Source organism: Heloderma suspectum, chromosome 5 (genome assembly GCF_057233095.1).
Source record: "Heloderma suspectum isolate Gila_16-S chromosome 5, 16-S_ref, whole genome shotgun sequence".
Lineage (NCBI taxonomy): Eukaryota > Metazoa > Chordata > Lepidosauria > Squamata > Helodermatidae > Heloderma > Heloderma suspectum.
Window position 1 is genome coordinate 175,261,571 of NC_139462.1, and position 22,430 is coordinate 175,284,000.

The following is a 22,430-nucleotide window of genomic DNA, read 5'->3' on the forward strand; positions in this document are numbered from 1 at the left end:
TAGGCTAATTTTATGTGGACATGGCCCTACCCATGGTATGTTCGGTATCCTGTGCTATGCTTGAGAAGTTCAGTTCCTTCTTGGAATGGGCTTTGACTTATAAAACCAGGTCCCATAGTGTTGTGCACTACCTGGACGACTTCCTATTTGCTGGCCCACCCGGTGCCCCCCAGTGTGCTCAGCCAATGCGGAAATTTTCCGCCCTTGCTGATGAGCTGGGTGTGCCTTTGGTGGAGGAAAAGACTGAGGGCCCTTCCCCCACTGTTAAGTTTTTGGGCATTGAACTAGACTGTGAAGCAGCTTTGTAGCCTCCTGGCCGAAAAACTGCAGGCCCTAAAAGACAGGATTTTGCACATGCTGCATTCTAAGAAGGTCACGCTGCTGGTCCTCCAGGAAGTAGTCAGTCACCTTCACTTTGCCTGTTGGGTAATTGCCCCTGGCAGGGCCTTCCTTAGACACCTTTGTAACGCCATGCGGGGCCTGCGCTTCCCACACCATCGGATTTGGGTGTCATCCGCCATGAACGACGATCTCTCTGTTTAGCTGCATTTCCTCAACACGTTCAGTGGCATTTCCTTCTGGAGGCGCGAGTTATTATCAGAAGCAGAACTTCAGATACACTCTGATGCATCTGGGGCCCTGGGCTTTGGGGTTGTGTTTCGGGATCGCTGGTGTCACACATGTTGGCCGGGAGAGTGGCTAGATCTGGGTGTGAGAAAGGACCTTACTTTTTAGAACTCTTCCTTATATATGTTGCTGCGCGTCTGTGGGCGGCCCGGCTTTCTCATTCCGGCATACATTTCTGGTGCGACAATCAGGCCACCATTCAGGTCATTAATTCTTTGCCATCTCGCAGCAATAGAGTCATGGCTTTGGTCCGGGCATTCACGTTGCAGTGCCTTCGGTGTAATATTTTATTCCGTGCATGGCACATTCCCGGCCTGGACAGTGCCTTGGCTGATGCATTGTCACGTAACCAGGTGCAGCATTTCCAAGAGCTGGCTCCCTGGGTGCGTGCTCTGCTGGACACCATGCCAGCCGCTCTTTGGGAGGTTGGCTAGAAGAGGCAGAACAGGCTATCCTGCAGTCCTTAGCCCCTAGCACAAGAGCTGCTTACGCCAGATCAGGTAGGGAGTTCTTTTCCTTTTGGGTGGCTGCACATCTGCCACAGTTGTGGCCAATTCCAGTCGATCACTTACTTCAGTTTAGTGTTGATGCCTACAGGCAGGGTCTAGCAGCCCAGACCATCGGGGGAAGACTCGCTGCACTTGCCTTCTGGTCTAAAATGAAGGGTGTGGCTGACAACACTGCGGACTTCTGGGTCCGGCGGGTGCTTCAGGGTTGGTCCAGGGGGTCCCCGGCGCCACCCAACCCCAGACGCCCTCTGTCGCCAGATATATTGCTGGGCTTACAGGGTCTGTGGCCTTCTTTGTGCAACTCTTCACACGAAGCCACTTTGTTTCATGCCGCAGCACTCACTGCATTCTTCGGAGCATTCAGGATTTCGGAGTTGGTGGTGTCAGCTGGGGGGCGACCTGTTGGGATGAGCCTTGCAGTTCAGTGACTTGCAGTTCTCTCAGCAGGTGGCCCTCATTCGTCCAGGCGGGAAGGGGTGCCAGTGTGTCGCTGTTTCCAGCCCCTGTGCTGGGCCTTTGTCCGGTCACTGCCTTGGGGGACTTTCTTAAAGTTCTGCCCAGTCACCTTTTCTGCCATAGTGACTCTTCTCCCTTCACCAAATATCAATTTTGGATAGTCACACAGCGAGCCTTAAGGGAGTTAGGTTTGGGTGCACTTCATTTCAGCACGCATTCCTTCCGGATTGGGGCCGCCTCCACGGTCGCACCATTGGGGTTCACATCAGACAAAGTGCAGTCCGTTGGCAGGTGGCAGTCCAAGGTGTATCGGGCCTACGCAAGGCCACTGCCGGGCCTTTAAGGCTGTGAGGACATTTGTGTTCATTGCTGGTTGCTTGTTCTTCTAGATGGCTGGAGTGTGAGCGAACCAGTGAAGGTGCTCATCAGCATGGTTTTCTGGGCCGGTCAGAGGGCCTTCTCCAGTTGCGGATCCCAGCTAGGGGTCAGCCACTATGCCACCATTCAGTGGCTGGGCATATGTGAGATGCGTTGGGAGCGCCTCCTGCCCATGTTATTCCAGCAAGGGCTGGTGAAGGTTCCCCCGCAGATTCTGGTGCTGCACTTAGGGGGGAATGATCTAGGCCTGCTGAAGGGCAAGGCTCTGATGCTTCAAGCCTGGGAGGATTTGTGGTTGATTCAGCGTCGCTGGCCCAGAATCACCAGTATCTGGTCCAACCTGCTACCCAGAGTGGCTTGGAGGGATGGCTTGGATCCTCGCGCCATGGATAGGGCCCGTAAGAAGGTCAACAGGGAAATCGGGAATCAAACAGGGCAACCGGACTATCATCCACCCCGACATTTCTCCTGCCTGGGGGATGCTCTACAGAGCGGATGGTGTTCATTTCACCAAGCTAGGCAATGATGTCTTTTTGGCTGATCTGCAAGGGGGCATTCTGGAGTGTTTACTGCGCAGGTGGGGGGACAGCGAGTAAGCAGAGGCTTGGAGCCTTCCTGTGGTGGCTCCAGGCGGGCACTCCGCTGTGGGAGAGGACAGGTGAGCATTCATAAGCACCGTTTCAGGTGACTGGTAAGGCCCAAGGCTTTTGGCTCTGGGTTTTGTGGCCCCAGTTGGGAGATACAGCTTACCTCTGAGGACAACCCTCCTTACCCACTCGGGTTCTGTGGCTCAAGGGAGAACAGGGGAAGGTCTCCCAGCCCAGAATTGGGTATGTCGGATTGGGGGCAATGGTGGACCCCTCGCCCCAGAAAACGAATGCCTCACTCCACACCTGTCATGTTGGTCTTGTCTGCTACGTGCCCGCTGGTGCTTCCTTCACAGATTGTAATCTATCAATAAATGTGGCTCTGTTTTATCCCAAATCTATTGGTGTCGTCTCATCATTTCTCCCCCCATCCACCCGCAATAACTACGCGCTGTGTGAAGTATTTCCTTTTATCTGTTTTTAGCTTCATGGGATGACCCCAGGTTCTAGTATTTTGAGAGAGGAAGAAAAATGTCTCACTATCCACATTTTCCACACCATGCATAATTTTGTAGACCTCTATCATGTATCCCCTTACCCTCCTTTTTCCCAAGCTAAATAATCCCAGCTGTTGTAACCTTCTCTCATAGGGGAGATGCTCCAGCCCCTTGATCTAGTTGCCCTTTTCTGCACTTTTTCCAGCCCTACAATATCTTTTTTTAGGTGTGATGACCAGAACTGGACACAGTATTCCAAGTGTGGCTGCACCATAGATTTATATATAGGCAGTATGATACTGGCAGTTACATTCTCAGTTCCTTTACTAATTATGCCTAACATGGAGTTTGCTCTTTTTCACAGTGGTTGCACACAGGGTTGACATCTTCATTGAGCTGTCCACCACAACCCTAAGATCTCTTTCCTGGTTGGTCACTGCTAGCTCAGATCCCATCAGGCTCTTGACGTTGGGATTTTTTGCCTGATAGAATAGAATGCCTGAATCTCTCAACATTTTATGCCATGTAGTTATTATGGGGCTGTTTGGGGAGTTCCTCTCCCTTAGATTTTGTCCCCTGAAGATTTTTTATACTTCTGCATACCACAGAGTTACCCTGAGTTTACTGATACATTTCTGTTGTGTAGTGTGTATTGTGGCTACATAAGCTTGAGCTTGGAAAGACTTGGACTTGCTATTAAATAAAAATAATAATAAATGATATTAGAAGGAATGATACCACATTTGGCATGATTAGTATTTGCAACATATTCCTTCCAGTGTTCTAACTGACTTTACCTACATTTCCACAAGATTGTTTGTTTACAGCCCACCTAACCATGTCTCCTGTTAAATATAAGGTTCTGTCTATTTCTAGGAACATAGACTTTTTTCAAAGGGTCGGGGAATCAGAAAATAAAAGTAGCCTGAGCATTTACACGTTAAATATTTATGTTAATTAGAAAAATATGAAAACAGATGTTACATAAATTATTGCAGTCCCTCGGTAACAGTAACTTATAACTGACAGGAACTTTTATATGCATATGTTGTGAGACATATCTATCTATGTTCTATATATCTTTTTCTTACAACTTATGCAGTGCAACTCCTAAGGGCTGAAATTAGAAAAACAACTTTTTATAAAATTTTAGAAAGTCTAAGATCTCACCTGTCCTTGAGAAGAATTGTATAATGATCAGTTCATATAATAATGAACAGTCTTAATATTGCAGAGGTAAACTCTTAAGGCACTGAAAAATCTTTCGTTTCGGTTTTTTTTTTAATTACCATCTAGACCATCTAAATTTGGAACACTGTAATATCTCACACATAATTTGAAATTAATAGTTACATTCCTTCATGGAAAGTTTGTGAACTTTGTCCCTTACGTGTCTATGAGGAGCTGCTGCTGCTGCTGCTGCTGCTATTATTATTATTATTATTATTATTATTATTATTATTATTTTATTCAGATCTATAGGACACTTTTCAGCACAAAGTGGATAAAAACATTCAGTACATAACGAGGGCCAGTGTGGTATAGTGGCTAGAGTGTTGGACTGGGGCAGGTTCTAGTCCCCACTCGGCCATGGAAGCTCACTGGGTGACTTTGGGCCAGTCGCAGACTCTCATCCCAACCCAACTTACTGCTGTTGTGAGGATAAAATGGAGGAGGAGGAAGAGGATTATGTATGCTGCCTTGGGTTCCTTAAGGAGGAAGAAAGGGGGATATAAATGTAATAAATACATAAACAAATCCATTAAAATAACAAGATATAACAGCAGAAGCAGATAAAACCTTAGTAAAAAGCACTGTACAATAAAAACAGTCAAATGTAAGTCTGTAAAATCCTCCTGCAAAAAGGAAGCTACATGTGCTTCCCAGAGAAGGGCATTCCAAATATGTGGGGCCCCCACAGAAAAGGCCCTATTCATAGTACTAGCCAATCTCACAACTCTTACTGATAGACCAGAGGGAAGGGCTTCAGATGCTGATCTTAAAGCTCAGGCAGACTTCTATGGACCAGGTGGTTCTTCAGATAATCTGATCTCAAACTTCTTAAGTCCTTAAAGGCTAATACAGTACCTTGAATTGGGCCTGGAAATGAATAGTAAGCCAGTGTAGCTGGCCTAGAATAATTGTAATATGATCTGAATGCCTGGCTCCTACAAGTATTGTGGCTGCTGCATTCTGCACCAGTTGTAGTTTCCAAATCATCTTTAAGGGTAGCCCCACATAAAGCACATTACAGTAATCAAGCCTGAATGTAACCAGGGCATGTGCTACTGAGTCAAGGTTCGCTTTCTCTAGACTCTTGTCTACCAACACTACCTGTGCCTCCATGGTAAACACTTAATGCAGGAAAACTCCCAAGCTGTGTACTTGGCTGCTTAGGAGATGTTGCACACCTCCATCCAGATCAGCAGATTTCCCACCCACATCACTTCCATCTTGTCTGGGTTAAGCTTCAGCTTGTTTGTCCTTCATCCACCCCAGAACTGCTACCAGTCTCCTGTTCAGGGCTTCCACTACCTCCTTGAGATTAGGAGATGGAATGAGAGGTAGAGCCACGTGTCATCTGCATGCTGTGATAACAGTTTAACCCAAACCTCTGGATAAGCTCACCCAGCAGGCCTTTTAGACTTCCTCCTTCTGTATAAGGGCATGGCAGAGCCAGTTGTATCACTTCATATAATACACACCAACGTTGTTAAATTCAAATGTAAATCATAAGAAACTAATTCTGTTTCAGGAGGATTCAAAGTATATGCAAAAACAGAACATGAATTCAGGATGCGGGGAGGGCTTACAATATTTCTAGCAGGTCGTTAGCAGTGGAGTTGATTTCAAAGTTGTGCTCAGGATATGCAATTGATGATGTAGCAGACACATTACACCATGTTAAATGTATGGTGTTATGTGAAAATGAAATACTGAAAAAAATTAAGACATCTTATTTATGTTTTGAAGAGGAAATAAGTTACCATAAATCTATAACTTGATGCCAGATAGAAAGATATATTGGAATAGTGCAAGAAAAATAAATAAATTGCAGACTAAAGCTGCAAATCTAAATGCGCTAGGCAGTTAGCCCCATTGGACCTTATGGGACTTAGTTTCAAGGTAACATACATAGGATTGTTCTGTAAATTCTGTTTGAAGTCGATGGGAATTCTGGATTTTAGTGATTTATTGGTGTTTGCTGTGTGTTTGTTGCTTTCAGTCTTTCTTCACGTATATATGTTCATTCATGTTTTGAATGTATGGCATGCTGTCCTGTCTGTCGGAAGGCTGGTAATGGTAAAACAAGGTAAGGTGACAGTGAAACACATACAACCCAGAAGGGGAGGAGAGAAAAAAGGGAAGTGAACCAGTTACTTTAACAGAAACACTCCTGTTGGGTTGGGTTGTTTTGTTCTTTTTAAATTAGGCAGAAGAGGTAAAAAAAAAATTAAAAAAGAGTCAAACAGGAAGAAAGGAGACAATGGAAAAAAGTCAAGCAGAAATATTAGAAGCCTGTGCTTAATTAAAAAAAAAAAGTAATTGGTGACTGTAAAACAGTATTCTGGAAACCTTGCTCTTCAGAACATGAAATGTTATCCCCCAATTTTGTCTCTGTTTTTTGCAGCTCCAAAAGTGAAACCCCTGATTGTATAAAGACAGATGTTAAATTTAACAATGGAACCCTAGAGCTTGAAGGGACCAAAAAGCTATAATTCAGCATGCTACCACAGGGCTATGTAATCCATACAACCAACCCTCATTGACACAAGAACAGAAGCAGATACACTGCAGTAAAGTGCCTGCAAAGTAAATAGCTCCAGGTAAATTAAATGAATGAGCCAAATCACACAATAGGATGGAACAATCAACTATGTTGGTAGCCACTCTGACAGGGAAGGGACATTTCTTACCACCCCTTGAGTATCTGTCAGATATGAGTGAGACCCCATCAACTAGCTGCTGCATCCAAGATAATTTTCAGTGCCAACTTTATCAAAAATAGAATGTGTATTCATGAGATCAAGGACAGGCTGAGGGTTCTGTTGGTTTTCATATTCTGAATCTGATAGCCTCAAATATGGCAATCATGGAGTGATAAAAATGACTGGTCACTCCAGTCCTGAGGACCTACATCACTTGCTCCCTTCTTTGGGGGTATCAAGGAGGTGGCCATAAACAGGTGGAGTTGTACCTTGTAAAATTAAATTGGATGATTTTAAAATGGTTATCTTTCAGAATGTCTAAGTAATCTGCAAGAAAGAGGCCCAGCTGCTTTGTCCAGCCATGTCTTGGTAATACAGGCATGGCTGCTGGGTGCCTCATGAATTGAATTATGGATGATGACTGTCTACAGTTGACTTTGCATTGAAGAGAAGTCGATTGGGCCTCAACGATTATAACATTCCAAGAAGCAATGTTGCCTAACTATAGGCTTCTGGGAAATAAACGATTTTAGTTTAGTTAAAATAAACTAAAAAAGTTTATTTTAGTTTAAAATCAACTAAAAAAAGGAGTCCAAGATGGGTGGGAGCTTTTAAAAAAAGGAAATCATCAAGGCACAATTACAAACAATTCCAACAAGAAGAAAAGGTGGAAGACAACAGAAGAAGCCAATGTGGCTTCACAAAAAGCTTAGAGATGACCTGAAAACAAAAAAGGACACATATAGGAAATGGAAAGAAGGCCAAGCAACAAAGGAAGTGTACAGGCAGGTAGCACAGAATTGCAGGGATGGCGTCAGGAAGGCTAAAGTTGAGAACGAGCTGAGGTTAGCGAGGGATGCTAAAAGCAACAAAAAGGCTTTCTTCAGCTACGTGCATAGTAAAAGACAGAGGAAAGAAATGGTGGTTCAACTATTAAATCAGGATGGCAAAACGATATCAGATGACAAAGAAAAGGCAGAGGTGCTCAATTCCTACTTTGGCTCAGTCTTCTCCCAAAAGAGGGTCTATGACCCCCCTGGCAAAGGCGAAGTACAGGCTGAAGGGGCAGGATTGCAGCTTGAGATCGATAGGCATATGGTCAAGGAACACCTAATTACTTGGAATGAGTTCAAATCTCCAGGGCCAGATGAACTGCATCCTAGAGTAATAAAGGAGCTGGCAGAAGAACTCTCAGAACCGCTGTCTATTCTCTTTGAGAAATCATGGAGGACGGGTGAAGTGCCAGATGACTGGAGGAGGGCTAATGTTGTCCCTGTCTTCAAAAAGGGTAAAAAGGAGGAACCTGGGAACTACAGACCAGTCAGTCTGACATCACTCCCTGAGAAAATTCTGGAGCAGATGATAAAGCAATCCATCTGTAAGCACCTTGAAAACAATGCAGTGATTACTCGAAGCCAACATGGATTTGTGAAGAACAAATCCTGCCAGATGAATCTGATCTCATTTTTTGATCAAGTAACCTCCTTTGTGGACCGTGGGAATGCTGTAGACATAATATACCTGGACTTCAGCAAAGCTTTCGACAGAGTGCCTCGTGGTATCCTGATGAGCAAACTAGCTCAAAGTGGGCTAGATTAAACAACAATCCGGTGGATCCACAGTTGGCTACAGAATCGGACTCAAAGAGTGCTTATCAGTGGGACCTTCTCAAACTGGGGAGATGTAATGAGTGGGGTACTACAGGGCTCAGTCCTGGGCCCAGTGCTGTTCAACATTTATATTAATGACTTGGAGGAGGAGATGCAGGGAATACTGATCAGATTTGCAGATGACACAAAATTGGGCGGGATAGCTAATACTTTGGAAGACAGAAACAAAATTCAAAGTGATCTTGGTAGACTGGAGTGCTGGGCAGAAAACAACCGAATGACATTTAATAGGGATAAATGCCAAGTTCTGCACCTAGGAAAAAGAAACCAAATGCACAGTTACAAGATAGGCAATACTTGGCTCAAACACACTACAAGCGAGAAGGATCTTGGAATTGTTGTCGATCACAAGCTGAAGATGAGCCAACACTGTGATGTGGCTGCCAAAAAGGGAAATGCCATTTTGGGCTGCATTAATAGAAGCATGTATTAATGCTTAATAGTTTAATGCTTAATACTTAATTAATAGCTTAATTAATAGTATATTAATAGATAGCTTCCAAATCCCGGGAAGTACTAGTTCCCCTCTACTCAGCCCTAGTTAGGCCTTATCTGGAGTACTGTGTCCCGTTCTGGGCACCACACTTTAACAAGGATGCAGACAAACTGGAGAGGGTTCAGCGGAGGGCAACAAAGATGATCAGGTGACTGGAAACAAAGCCCTAAGAGGAGAGACTGAAAGCATTGGGCATGTTTAACCTTGAGAAGAGAAGACTGAGGGGAGATATGATAGCGCTCTTCAAGTACTTGAAAGGTTGTCATGGAGAGGAAGGCCAGGATCTCTTCTCGATCATCCCAGAGTGCAGGACATGGAATAATGGGCTCAAGTTACAGGAAGCCAGATTCCGGCTGAACATGAGTAAAAACATCCTGACTGTTAGAGCAATATGACAATGGAACCAATTCCCTAGGGAGGTGGTGGGCTCTCCCACACTGGAGGCATTCAAGACAAAGCTGGACAGCCATCTGTCAGGGATGCTCTGACTTGGATTCCTGCATTGAGCAGGCGTTGGACTCGATGCCCTTGTAACCCTACTATTCTGATTCTATGATTTTTCTCAGTGTGTAACCATATTAGTTTATTGCAGCAAAAGCACCAAAGAGTCCTGTGGCAGCTTAAAGACTAACCATTTTATTCTGGCATAAGCTTCCATGAATTATATCCCACTTCATCAGATGAATGGAGCACGATGAAGAGTTTCCGGTTTACATACACTATAATATGGACGTGGTGGTGGGGAGATCATTTTTCTGACTCCCTGCTATACTTCCCCCTTTCCACCACAACCTGTTGGTTGTCCTATTGTGTCCCAGAAAAATGCCAGAAAAAACATAGATTCAGAAGTGGCCAAGAAAACCAAGGGCCCAGATTCCCCCTTCCACATCCATTTCTCTGCTTTTTAGAGAGAAGAGTTCCACCCTTTTACACCAGCTCGTTTCCCCAGCTCCCACTTTCATCAGTCCTCAGTCTGTTTTTAAAATTAATGTAAACTGACATTTTGAAGTATAAGCAAATGTGAGATACTACTAAATATATAATTATACTATTTGCTATTGCAGCTCACCTTTTTATTATTTTGAAATGGTAACTGGGTTTTTTTCATCAGCCTTTGTACTTCTGAAACAGTTTTTTTTTATTTTTCCCTAACAAAATTAGTATTCAGATAGCAGAAAGCTTATGTTTTCAAGTATCAAGCTAATTGATATTTGCAACAAAAACAAAAAACCCTGGTAGAAATGGATGCAGTATCAACTGCGTCAAGATGTGTTTGTTGCTATTAAAAATAGTATTTTTTTTTACTATGTATTTTGGGTCTATTAAGATGGATTTGAAATATTTCTTGGTTTTATGTTTGATTTTATAGAGACATTTTTCAAGGTGTTTGTTCAAATATGGAAAGACCTGTTTTCTTTTGTTTTTAAAATTAATCTCATTTGATAATGCAATCCCCATTGTTTAGTTGAGGACTTAAAGCAAATTTTGTGCATGTAGAGTTCTAAAGCCTTGACATGGTTTTAATCTGATAACGAATGGCTTTAAGTTCATGTTCGTTCAGTTGTTGGCAACAAATCTAAACCTCTGTTTTTTTGGATTTATGAGGATAAGTCCTGCTTTGGCAATCTTGTAGATCCTCAAGAGAATAGTTAAACAGTGATTAATCATTGTTTCTTCACTGAGTGTGCAGAAAAGAATGGAAAAGCTGCATTTCACACTTCTGAAGCAATTAATCCCCATGATCTTAGCCAGGTTTGTCTTGAAGATAAGTCGGGATACAAAACTGTACCTAATTTATCAATGTATGCATGCCATAAAGTATAAAACACACAATTTATTTCATATCATTTATAGTCAAATGTAAAAAAAAGTGACTTTGCCATATCCAAGAGTGTTTCTTACATTACCTTCATATAAACTAAGTACCAGAGATTACAATGGGATTCCTGTTTATTGTGCACATCTGGTGCAGTCACTATGCATTTTCTCATTCACTTGCTGGCATTTTTAGTGATTGTGGCATAAATCACCTTGCTAATCAGAAACATAAGTGACGGGAAGTCATATCCTTTTTTTGAACAATGGGAAAAAACATATGGCTTCTTAGACAGGACTTGGCTGTTATAGTATTTATGTGGCATTATATTCCGTATTTAGAATTTCATATTAATTGCAATGGTTTGATTGAAGGTGCAAAATGCCCTAGGTTTATGGCCAAACTGTGGCTTTTACTCTATGCACATGACATGCTGCATGCTTAAAATTTTATACAATTCAAAATACCAAAATGTATCAAGCTATGTACTACATATTTTTTTATTTCATCAGATGCTTTCAAGTACATTTTAATTGGTGTTTGCTGCAAATGAGATACCATGTGATGAAAAGCATTTGCAGTTCATATTGTACGTAGTATGAAGAATTTATTAATACTTTATTTTCCCAAATGCAAGAAGTTAAAGGTTAATTTTCTCAGTAGTCGATCCTGCTAAATGTTGGTTGTATTTGTACTGCTTGAATGTATTTTTATAGATTGGCGCTCACAGGGCTACTCCATGGTTGGAGGAAGTTGGGAATGATAATGGTGTTGTAGTTTCTTAGATTGAAAGTGTTAACACAATATTTAAAGCTGGGTACAGAGTTTACTGAAAAATATATGCCCAGAGAATATAGATTTCTCAGATATTTGTGTATGCAAGAAAATAGCTTGCATGGCCTTAGTCACATTCCCACACACAGAAGTCCATTCCCCCCCCCCCCACACACACACACACAAATCTCTGGACAGGTAGTATCTCAAACCCTCAGCCTACATCTCAAGACTGCTTTTAGAACTCCTGCAGGTTTAACTAATGCAGGGGTTTATATGAGTGTGTGTTATAGCTCACAAATGAAAGAAAAAATGCATATGTATGAGTCCAGAAATATACATAAATGGGGCTCTCTGGAACATGGACTGTGCCTGTTATATCATCTGTGGTATGCTCTCCCCGTAAGCAACCAATCATACACTTCTTCATTAGATGTTTATAATGGTTTCATTGTGTTGGTCCCCAAACATGAGAGACTAGATAAGATAGAACCTTTTCCACAACCTAAAGTTTTGGTGAAACTGCCAATTTTAAGCAATGTTACTCCTACTTCAGGCAAAAAGAAGAAGATCCCCCACTAACTACTGAATATGTTGCATTGGGTTTCTGTAAGGCTCAAAGAAACAAAACACATGTAAACAGTAATGCTGCTATTTGCAAATGTGCCAGTTGTCTCAACAACAGAATTTTATAGCTTACTGTTCTCTTAAACAACATTGGGCTAGATTATCAGTGCAAAATGATTAGAGCTATTAAGCTTTTTATAATGCAAGTCCAATTCTTCAGTAAGGTGTCATGTCGTCGAGCACACTGTGTCATGGTTTGTGATGCCAAATAAATGTGGTAAGAAAAATGGCAAAATCTCAGTTTTAAAATGTGAGTTCAGATACTGACCTCATTATGAATCTTATCAGTTTCTCAATTCTTAGAAGGGAAGAGAACACTTCAAGATGTTACAGACCTTCAGAAAAGGTTTGAGAGGAAAATATCGCAAGATGACTCCACTTGCTTACATACTGTAAAATTGACTTTTACTGACACTTTTCTTATTCTAAAATGAGATTCCCAAATTCAGTGAAAGATGTTTAGTCACCTCGCTGTTCATTATGGGACACTATACACTGGTGTTAATTGTCTTCAAGATCTGGAAGGGACCCATTATTCAGTTATATAAATATATTTATGTAGCCTACATGGTAAATCTGCATGGTTTGGTTAGCTTTCCATACCAATCTAGTAATACTTTTTCTGTTAATGTCATTTTTACTTCATAGAGTAGCATCATGAGAATTGAGATACAAAGATCAATCTTTTCTAGCAAAAAAAAAATGCAAATTTCAAATACCACACTACCATTTTTCATGCAGAAGTATCTTTCTTTGGGGCTGCTGTCTTAAAATAGATGGAGGGCGCAATCCTATGCAGATAAACAGCCACCTCCAAACTCTGAGGCAACCGCCTATCCAATGCACGGTGGGAGGAGTGTGGAGGGGATCCTCTCTATGTGCTCCAGCCACCCTGCATTCATGGCTAGATGGACAATTTCAGCTGTCTAGCCACAGGATATCGGAGCATGGGGTGGGGAGGCTGGACAACACATAGGAAGTGTCATACTGGCACTGACAAACTCCCCACCCTGCCCCCCGGAATGCCCCCTTTCCCCCCGCTCCACACTGCTCTTATGAGTGGAGCATGGGGACGATCCGCACCACCTATGAGGCGATGGGGGAGGGGGTGGGAAGGCAGTTCCCTGGGAACCGACCTCAGAGTGTGGGCTCTGAGGTCATTTTGCGGAAACTGACCAATCCTATGGCAGTCTAGCCACTGTCTAGCCACCATAGGATTGTGCCCGAAGAGACTTCTATATTTTTTTAGCAGTGTCAGGCCTTGAACTTATTCTTGGGTGTCTATGTTACTTCTTTCTTTAGTTTTAATGTATCCCGGCAACTCTGGGTACTTCCAGATGAAGGACTCCTAGTGCTACTGGTCAAAAGAACCAGTCACTGTTCAGCTTTTCTGTCTTTCCCTCTTTAAAGAACATTTTGTGGTAAGGAAAAAGAAATAGCAGGAAAATATGGGGTGGTTACAAGTATAAAACATCATCTGGACACCCCATAAAATGAATGAGGCAAAGCGATTGAAAAATAAAAGGCCCATTTGGAAGGCATTTTTGTTACTGATTTGGAAATTTTGCATCACAATTACTTTATTTTCTATAACGACAAAGAAAATATATTTTTTAAATTTTCCTTTTTAATAGCATGGCAGATACAATCAGAAATCGTAAGTTGTGGGAATGCACAGAATGAAAGTCTCACCCTATATTATACTAGGGTGTGTTGTTTAGGGTGAAAAATACAATGGGTGCTAGCAGCTGAGTAACCAGAGCCTTGGGAAGGATAGTAGAGAAGGAGGTCCTCATCCCAGGTCTCCAAATCCATCCCAGGTCTCCAAATCCAGGAAGCAAATTCAGCATGTTAGCTTTGCATTTTCTATAGTAAGCCTCTTACCAGCTTGTGCCAGGAAAGCCTGGTTTTTTCTGTATGAGGCTGAGCGGAAGTTCTCCTCAGAGAACATTGGGCTTGAAATGGAGGGGAGGAAGTAATGGGGTGGAAAGAGGAGTGAAACCACAATTTCCATTTTTGCTGCAGCTGCCTGTTCCACAGTGGCAGCAGCAATGGCAATGAGAGCTTTTACGGGTGGCTGGCAATTGCCATCCACCCCCACTACCACCACCCAGTCACCTGGGAACAATGCTATATAATCATAGTTTCTTTCCTGGATAGATTCTGGAGCGAAAATGGAATCCATCAGGAAGACTCTCATTGCCACCCCTACCATCAGGAAACTTCCCCCATCTGGGGGTGAAAGTTGCTCAACAAATGAAGGCAGCAAATTTGGGGCAGGGCATTTCGCTCATCCTGACATATGGCTTACCTACCTGTCTTTGCCTGAAAAACACACTGGGAAGAGATGTGGTAGTTCGTTGTGTTCTACTATATTTGCTTTTGCTGCTCTAACAGTCTGACTCCTCAACGTGGAAATAGATCTTCCAAGAACAAGTGGGGGGTCCTTGTTCTTTTCCCAAGGCTCTCTTGACTGATGTGCATTAAAAAGAAAGCATTTCTCTTAGTTTATAGATTTAAGCCTTGGATAGAAAGAAAATCACATGCTCAGTAGAAATTAGATTTAAGTGCAGTTCTATGCACATTTAGTTGGAAGTATGTCCCTTTGATTTCAATGGTGTTCCACTGATTTCGGTGAAAATATACACTTCCTTGGGTGTATACTATATACACCTAAGGAATTGTATATAGTAAATACTTCATAAATCCATCTTCCAGTGCTATGGAAAATTGGGACTGAGACAGCATCTATGCCATCCATAGAAACTGAACATTTAGCTACCTTGCAGCTGGACTAACATGTCAGTCAGCCTCACAACAAGCGGTGCTATCGCATTTGCTAAATATTTCTGCAGTAAGCTCCCACACCATTTTGCAATAACTGAGTATCTCTACCTATATTGTATTGTGGTAGTGAAGGCTCTGCGGCTGATTGGCTGAGTTGGTGTGGTGGGTTGGTATGTAAAAATAATTTGCAGTCCAGTTGCTGTTAGGGAAAGGAAAATTGGCACTTTGACCAGGATTAAAACCTTACAAAGGATAACCATATGTTATAATGGAGATCTGTGAATGAGTATATATATCTTTAAAGCACTTGCAGATAACAACTGGGAGGAACCCAATACAGGCTGGAAGTGCAGTGCAGAGGGAGGGAGATTTAGCCCTTTCCCCATGTTCCATTTTATTTAGAATCTCTCTTGCCTACGTCCCAGATGCTATTTGCATCATTAGTAAAAACAGACAGGGACACAGAAGAAGTTGAGGCCATCGTTTACCATTTTGTATGACAGAAAATGGAGCATTATAGGGCTGGAAGAGTGCACAGATCAGCCAGACAAATACTTTGCTCAAAGGCAGGGTCATCTACTCATCAACACCTAACTGTACACTAGATCTACCTTCACAATCCATACATTTGTGTGCTATAAGCAGAGAACAGATGTAGTGCAGAAAGGTGCTTGAAGAGCAAATAGCTCTTGATGACTTAAGCTCTGATGCAAGAGAGATGGAGAGCAGTCCTAGCTGACTAAAGCATGTGGGATCACATTTGTTTGTTTGTTTGTTTGTTTGCAATAGCTACATGGCACTTCTTATTTGAATAAATTCTGAAGCTGTTTACCAAAAGAATACAAAAAATACAATAAAGTATCATATTAGAGGTCCATATTACTGTATAACCTTTGAAATACAGAATCCTACCAGCTTAGGTACAGAAACTGCTTTGATAGCAATGTTTCAGGCTCTTGAGACTTGGGAAGTGGTTAGAAAGAAAATAGTATCTCTGAGGATGTTTTAGGGTGCTTTATCACACTTAGCCACCCTGCAAGTTGGATTAGAAGAAGGGATTTCCAGTCAGGACCATGGTTTCTGAACAGGTGTGTCCTACAGCTTCTCATTTTAAAAGGTAAGCACTGCATCCAGCCCAGCGCTCTTGTAAAAAATAAAATAAAAACAAAGTCTGACATAAAGCTATTCAGAGAGAGAAAGGGGAGAGAGGTAAGACTGGCATGGAAAATAGGGCAGAAGGAGCAGGACACCAATGGAGAAACAAACCTAGGGAAGGGATAACACAGGTCAAGGCAGAGAGATTGAAAGCCAAGGCCAGCCAGGTAAGGGAGATGGGAAAGACATGGATAACAAAGGTGGAGGGACAGCAAAGGAAACTAGAGACAGAGGATTGGGAGAATCTGTATGAACTGGGGGAGGTATGAACTGGGGTGGGAAAATGAAAAATAAGTAATACCTTTTTTTAGCACTCTGTACATATCTGAAGTCACTTTGTTCCTTTAGGACAGCCTTTCCCAACCTGGTACCCTCCAGATATTTTGGACTTCAGCTCCTATCAGCCTCAGGCAGGATGGCTATTGGTTAGGAAGGCTGGCCACTGTAGTCCAAAACATCTGTAGGGCACCAGGTTGAGGGAGGCTGCTTTGGGAATGTAAAGCAGCCTTGCTGTTCCTGAGGTTATATTATGTATAACTTTGTTTGCTCTTAAAATTATCATTATATCTGAAAACTTTAAGAAGTGAACTCAGTAAATGTGTAATTATTATCTGAATAAACCAAACTTTTAAAATTTAATATACCAAACATGATTAATGTTATGAGCAAAACAAGTTATACATAACACATTTTAGGTTCCTGGTTTATATCTGACCAGAGGGAACTTCAGCAAGTAGTCCCTGAAACATCTGAATCATCCTAGAAGCCAGGAGAAGGAGAACGAACTGGAGGCTGAGGAAGACAAGTTCAGAAACATAGGACTCTGTAGATCAAAATCCAAGCTGTCAAAAATGTACATTTTCTTCCATGTTATGATATGGTGATTCTGTTCACATGTTGGGAAACTGAGCATGACTTGGAGAATCCCAAAATGTGCATCTGTAAAAGATACATTGGATCAATAATTTTAATACGAAAAGGAAGAAATAACTATGCTGAAAATCTTACAGAGAGGGTTAAAGAACATTTTTCCCATGGCTTTATTATTTCCAAACCTTTTACATCCCTAGTCTTTCTATAAAAGCCTTATTAGTTTTTAGACTTCATGGGGGGGGGGGGTAAAGGCTTCATAACAATATATAAACACCTTGTCTTAAACTTTGAAAGAAAATATTTCTAAACCCAAAGCTGTTCAGTTTTTCCATGGGAGCGGGGGAGACACCTGCAATGCTGGACTGGGTGGGCTCTATTCAGCCTTTGTTGTATTCACAGAGCTATGTTGGGTGACTGTACCACTCACTCACACTACCCTAGGTATGGCTGCTCTATGTTGAATTTTTCTAAGATTTTGCCCAATTCATTGTTAAAACAGTGGGGATGGGGTAGGGGGCTTTGCTATAACTGATAAGGAAGGCAGGACAAATTCTACTTGTGTCTTCATTGGTAAGTACATGCAATTGAGGGGGAAATGAAATGTGATATCACTTTCCCTTTTTCTATCAGCTGGCACAGTAATGACCATTCACTGGCTAGAATACTAGAAGGTGGGAACAGGATTACTTTTTCCTCAATGACTTGTAAGAATTGTGCCTGCACATTTCTAGAATCACAAGGGCTAGAATTACCATTAAAAAAAAAAAGAATACTAGGAATCTGGAGATCTAGACCAAAAGAGCACTGGGTGACATGCCTAGAATTGGGGCAAAACCTAGCTACCTGACTATACCGCAACAATAGTCCACATCAGCCCAGATGACTTGCTTCTGCTGCGATGTCATAGTTCCAGCTGGCTGCAGCTAGTAACTCCCTGCTGGGTTCATAGTAAGCTGGGAGTTTTGGTCCTTGCCTGTGGTGAGCAACTTGTGGCTAATTTATTTCAGCTGGGAAAGGATAGAGGATGTGTGTGATAGGATGTTGGCGAGATGACCATGAAGAAGGCTAGTTGTGGGCTAGTTAGGGCATGTGCCTATGCTCTACTTCCTGGTCAATAAAGATACACAGAAAACCTGGCCTGGAAGATGCATCAAAGAAGTCATTTTCAGTGGTAATATGTCTTATATGCCAGATAAGGTAAGTTCCTGCCCCTCTTAGAGCTGTTGTTTCTTATATCCTGCTCAGAGTGCTGATTGAAGCTGTCCTCCTGCGTAGCTCCCATTCATTTCAGCATGGCTTGCTTAGGAAAACATCCGGGTGGGTTGTCTACAGTCAATAACTGAATGGAAGTTACTTTACCTGTGTCCCAGTTCAATTAAATGGAACATGTGTGGAGAAACTCTGAGAAAAACACTGCACTTGCTAGTAACACTGTTCTACTAGTCCTCTCACACTGTTGCTACCATCGGCAAGTGCTAGAGAGATTCAGACATCTAAATTTAAACTCTTTTCCTGCTATCTGTACTTCAGACATCTTCTTTTGTGGGTGATTCCCTTTTGACACTTCGTTAAAGCACAATATCATTGCAAATAATGCTTAATAAAAATGACTTTTGAGTGATTTGGGTGAAAGCCAAACTAACCTGTCCAAATTTCATATGTATGGTTGTTTTTAGTATTGAGCTATGTTTTAATTAGCGCCTGACCACTTATGTTCTAGCTTTATTAGTGTGTGGTTCTAGCTTGTTTGGACAAAAGTATGCTTGCTTCTCTGGATCTATTTGTGTATATAAATACCTAGGAGCATAGAAGTCTGAGGTTTCCATGTAATTTATTTTCAGTGTGTAGTGTAAACTGCTGTGCTGTATATACATTTTATATTTATGTCAGAAAAGGGTTGCAGAGGGGTGCTTTAAAACCACCTTTTCAGCTCTAAATAGCTATTGTGTACATATGGTAAGGTACTGCTGCTTAACAATTAGTAACTGCTTTGATGAAACTAAATTACATGTTTAAGTTCCCATCAGGAAGTCGCTTCACATATCTGTATTAATGTATTCAAGGCTCGAGAAGGAAAGTTAATTTTCCAGCTTAAATATTTAATTCAAGCTTAAAATTTAGTCTGTAATTAGAGTTCCCAAATGGCAGGAACATGGAGTATTTGTCCATTTTAATTAGATTGTTGTTTACCTATTAATTATATATCATATCTTGTCATATAGTTTTGATGGTAACAGATGGTGCTAGGAGTTAGTAAGGGTTTGAACAAAATAAGATTCCACATGATTTATTAAGCTGCACTTTATTAGTGTGTGGTCTGCTTTAGTTAGGCTATTCTCCTGAATAAGAACTTTGAAACATTACACACATGTTGATTATTCTTTTATAGAGTCCATAGAAGTATCGTATTTAGGCTCTGATCCCCGCATACATACTTTAGAACAGGTTGCATTGGAATTCGTGGCACTTGAATCCGAGCCATTGAGGTATTTGTTTCAAAAGACAGGGCCATTATTCTTTTCTGAACTTGTATTGTTCATATGTGACAGTGATGTTTATTACTCTTCTTGCATAAATATGCCTGGATTTAAGTTGCTTTGCTCCCCTTGATTTCTAAACCTACATATGTGATGCAAAATCCTTTCTCAGCCATGAAGATTAACTGAGTTCAGTTTGAAATATTAAGACCAATTCAGACAATTTTTTTACCTTCCAAAAACAGGTTGAGATGCTTTTAGCTACTTTCTTCAGTCATGGGACTGGTCTGTATGAACAGTGTTGCCATTAACCTGGCCTAGGACCCACGTATCATTGATTTGTAAGAGATCTTGGTGCTTCAGAGATCATGGAAGTTGCTGGGGCTGTGATTATGGCCTCACAAATTGTACATTTTGTGCAAGTTGACAACTTTACTTAGTGAAGAAATGGAAGAAAGTAAGCTGTGAGCTGGCCCTAAGTGTTTCTTTGTCACCAATTGGAAGATAACTGTCAGAAATCTGCTCCCTTCCACCATATGGGCAAATAGACTTTCTTCTGTAGGACAAACATATATTCTCAAATGGGTGCTACTGCCAGCTCAAGTTTTACTTTATTTGGGGAGAACACATATTTACTTTTGTGGTTAGTTAGGCTCATGCTGAGGACAGAAAGGCCTGGCGTGCTATGGTCCATGGGGTCACGAAGAGTCAGACACGACTTAACGACTGAACAACAACAAAGGCTCATGTTATACAGATCTCTTTTTTTTCTTCTTCTAAATTAGGAAATAAGCCTGAAAGAGTGATTAGTAGCAATATTAGTGTTTTAAAATATTGACAGTTTTTCTCTTGAAGATACGGTCAGAATTTTGTTAGTGAAAATAAACAGATGGCCACGCTGAATGCTATAATTTCAAGACTTGGTTTAGTGGGCGACACGACAAACAGTTGATCTATAAAATTGTCTTCTTGTTCTGGCATTCATTTTATACATTTTATACATATGCCACAGCAACAGATGCTTGGTGCTGATACTAGTTCACTTCTCCCCATTCCCTTCCTAAAGCTTGTAACTTTTGTTGCATAACCTAATGCGTTTACAGTGACTTCTTTCTTTTGAAAGATTGCTCCTCCTAGGACATACACTGCTTTTAAAATGTCTGGTTGTGCAGATCCACTGACAAGTAAGGAGAGGTACTTGATAGTGTGCGGGTGTGTTGGATGGGTTTCTGAGTCAAAGATCTTTTTGTCACCACCTATGTGGAAAAAGGTTGACAGCGCCGAAATCATGCAGTCAGATCAGTTCTAAAACATTATGTGACTGGGTCTTTTCCTAACATACGCGTTCAACAGAGAATTAGAAAATTATTTAATTTGGGTATAATGAAGTTTTAAGCTATGAGCAAGAATATGTATGAAGATTATGCAGTTCCACAAGTACCACCCAGAGTGTTTACAGTCCAAACTTTTACATCTGATGTTTTTTGATGTAACTAATAGTGCTGTTCCTTTCATTTTTCTAAAGAACTGACTGTGCACATTTTGTCTGGTTCAGTTTGCCACTAAGTAGAAAGTTAAATAATGCACAATTCTCATAAATCGTTTGCTGCCAAACTTGGTTGAAAGAGGCAACTTAATGACGTGCTTTAGAATTTTTACATAGCAGTTAGGAGCACGAACATCAGTGATAGCATACTGGTATTTGGCAGTCATTTATTTGTGTACAAGTGGAGAACCAAAGGAACTTTTTTATGGGGGGTGTGTGTGTAAAGAGTGCCTTTCTCTCACATTTTTTGTATGCTCCCCATTGACTCACATTATTTATATACAACTCTCTCACCCACCATTCACATATGTATGCACCATTTACACACTCAATATAATAATTGGTCACAGTTAAATAGTGCTGCTTCTTTACATATGTATCCCATCCCCTCCAACATTTCAGAGATGAAAATAGAGACACTCCTGTGTATATGTACCTGGGAAGACTCAGATGTGGGGTCTGGCAGCTTCGGGGGCAATCACAGAGGAATGACCGGATAGATAATGATGAATTAGCAGGTGAAGACCGCACGATTCAGTCTACAAAAATAGTGTGTGAAGAGCAATAACTCCAACTGATGACAAAAGCAAGCAAGCACATCCTACAAAGATAATCAGACATACAATATGGCTGCATCATATAGTGCAATATGCACTACACCACAATATAAATTTATACCACATAACAGGCCATTCTCAAAACCATGACCCATTTCACACTTGAGAAGTATTGAGGCCTAGCAACATGTGACTAAGTCCACACAGTTAATCTTTGGCAGAGAATTCATACGTACACTACCACAACTCCTTGCCTCTCACTACAAGTTCTATTTTGCACTTGGGGAACACTGCAACACAGTGCCCAAGTCATTTATTGCATCTTTGCCAGACTATTCCTAAGTATAGACCCCCCCTTCCTACCCTCCCTGTTTCACACACTCACACACCCACACTCCCCTTTTAATAGATGTGGAGTACTGAGGCCCATAAATAAGTAGTATTTATTTAATCGTTCAATATATTTATATCCTGCTTTTCAGAAATACATGCTTACACAATTGCTTACAGACAATAAAGGAATTAGATACAAGCACATACAAATAATATGAACTTGAGCACGCTCCGGGAGAGAGCGCAGGACAGGAAGGCCTGGCGTGCTATGGTCCATGGGGTCACGAAGAGTCGGACACGACTGAACGACTGAACAACAACAACAACATACAAATA

General features: G+C 41.5%; 1 protein-coding gene across 23 annotated transcripts in view; it reads left to right on the plus strand.

Annotated features, from left to right (window-relative positions):
- TBC1D5 (TBC1 domain family member 5) overlaps positions 1-22,430 on the plus strand; it is a 412,711-nt gene that overhangs the window by 78,817 nt on the left and 311,464 nt on the right. The window contains exon 1 of one of the 23 annotated variants that reach the window (XM_084858386.1): positions 8,178-10,901. The exons of the other annotated variants lie outside the window; for them this stretch is intronic. The gene's annotated coding sequence lies outside the window, so the exon portion shown is untranslated. Of the gene's footprint in view, positions 1-8,177; positions 10,902-22,430 lie in introns of those variants that run through there. 23 annotated transcript variants of the gene reach the window in all.